This window comes from Suncus etruscus, chromosome 16 (assembly GCF_024139225.1).
Source record: "Suncus etruscus isolate mSunEtr1 chromosome 16, mSunEtr1.pri.cur, whole genome shotgun sequence".
Taxonomy (NCBI): Eukaryota; Metazoa; Chordata; class Mammalia; order Eulipotyphla; family Soricidae; genus Suncus; species Suncus etruscus.
Window position 1 is genome coordinate 83,381,183 of NC_064863.1, and position 2,367 is coordinate 83,383,549.

At 37.9% G+C, this 2,367-nt stretch overlaps 1 non-coding gene across 1 annotated transcript; it reads left to right on the forward strand.

The window, feature by feature from the left end:
• Positions 1-657: 657 nt before the first annotated feature.
• LOC126033317 (small nucleolar RNA SNORA51) lies at positions 658-790 on the forward strand. Its single transcript, XR_007504424.1, has one exon. It is a non-coding gene; the product is annotated as a small nucleolar RNA SNORA51 (small nucleolar RNA).
• Positions 791-2,367: the final 1,577 nt, after the last annotated feature.

Consider the following 2,367-nt stretch of genomic DNA (forward strand, 5'->3'; position numbering starts at 1 on the left):
AGACTATTCTGTGTCCTTTTCTCTCCCTCTGACTTATTTCATTCAGCATAATAGATTCCATGTACATCCATGTATAGGAAAATTTCATGACTTCATCTCTCCTGATGGTTGCATAATATTCCATTGTATATCTATATGATAGTTTCTTTAGCCATTCATCTGCTGAAGGGCATCTTGGTTGTTTCCAGAGTCTTGTTATAGTAAATAGTGCTGCAATAAATGTAGGTGTAAAGAAGGAATTTTTGTATTGTATTTTTGTGTTCCTAGGGTAGATCCCAAGGAGTGGTATAGCTGGATTGTATGGGAACTCAATTTCCAGTTCTTGGAGGAATCTCCATATCGCTTTCCATAAAGATTGGACTAGACGGCATTCCCACCAGCAGTGGATAAGAGTTTCTTTCTCTTCTCAGAGAAGAGATGGTCCAGCTCCCGACATGAGCTCACCACAGGGATTGTTTAGTGCAGTCACAGAAATAATTACACTGAGTACTGTCATAACAAAACGTGACTGAATGAGGGAAGTAGAAAGCCTGTCAGTACAGACCAATGTGGGGTGGGGAGGAAAGACACTTGGGATATTGGTGATGGGAATGTTGCACTGGTGAAGGGTTTATATATATATTATCAAAAAAGAAAAGAAAAGAAAAGAAAAGATAAGGCTTCCCAATGCTTACCACAGGCTGTGTTCTTTACACTGACTGTATAGAAAGAGGAGGTGCAGTAAATGCTCCCCATATACACCTCAAACCAGGCCCTTTGCCTGGTCTGTATTGTGAATGGGAGAACAAAAACAAAAGTTCGTTTCTCTTCACATTCCACCAACATGCTTGTTCTCATTCTTTGTGATGTGTGCCAATCTCTGTGGTGTGAGGTGGTACCTCATATTTGTTTTAATTTGCATCACCCCAATGATTATTAATGTGGAGCATTTTTTCATGTGCCATTAGGTCATTTGTATTTCTTTTTTTGTCAAGTTGTCTGTCCATTTCTTCTCCCCATTTTTTGATGGGATTAGATGCTTTTTCTTGTAAAGTTCTGTCAGTGCCTTGTATATTTTGGATATTAGCCACTTATTGGGTGAATAGTTTCTCCCACTCAGTGAGTGGCTCTCGTATCCTGGGCACTATTTCCTTTGAGGTGCAGATGCTTCTCATCTTAATATATTCTCATCTGTTAATCTCTGCTTTCACTTGTTTGGAGAGTGCAGTTTCTTCCTTGAAGATGCTTTTAATCTCAATGTCATGGAGTGTTTTACATATGTGTTCTTCTATATACCTTATAGTATCAGGTCTGATAACAGGTCTTTAATCCATTTGGATTTTACCTTTGTACATGGTGTTAGGTGGGGGGTCTACATCGCTTTTTTGCATGTGGCTAACCAGTTCTGCCAGCACCATTAGTTGAAGAGGCTTCCCTACTCCACTTAGAATTTCTTGCTCCTTTGTCAAAAAGTAGGTGCTTGTATGTCTGGGGAACATTCTATGAGTACTCAAGTTTATTCCACTGATCTGAGGGTCTGTCTTTATTCCAATACCATGCTGTTTTGATAATGCTTTGTAATACAGTTTAAATTTCAGAAAAGTAATGCCTCCCATATTCTTTTTACCAATGATTGCTTTAGCTATTCTAGGGTGTTTATTGTTCCAAATGAATTTCAAAAGTGTTTGATTTGTTTCTTTGAAGAATGTCATGCATATCTTTAAAGGGATCACATTAAATCTGTACAATGCTTTGGGAAGTATTGCCATTTTAATGATGTTAATCCTGCCAATCCATGAGCAGGGTATGTGTTTCCATTTCCGTGTGTCCTCTCTTATTTCTTGGAGCAGGGTTTTATAGTTTTCTTTGAATAGGTCTTTCACGTCTTTGGTCAAGTTGACTCCAAGGTATTTGAGTTTGTGTGGCACTAATGTGAATGGGATTGTTTTCTTAATGCCCATGTCTTCCCTATCATTATTAGTATATAAAAAGGCCATTGTTTATTTGTGTTAATTTTGTAGCCTGCCACATTGCTATATGAATTTATTGTTTCTAGAAGCTTTTTGGTAGAGTCTTTAGGGTTTTCAAATTAGAGTATCATATCATCTGCAAACAGTGAGAGCTTGACTTCTTCCTTTCCTATCTCAATGCCCTTGATATCTTTTCCTTGCCTAATTGCTATTGCAAGCAATTCCAGTACTATGTTAAAGAGGAGTAGTGAGAACAGACAGCCTTGCCTTACATCCAAATTTAGAGGGAAAGCTTTTAGTTTTTCTCTACAGAGGATAATATTTGCCATTGGCTTGTGGTAGATGGCCTTGACTATATTGAGAAAGGTTCCTTTCATTCCCATCTTCCTGAGAGTTTTTTTTTTTTATCAACAATGGG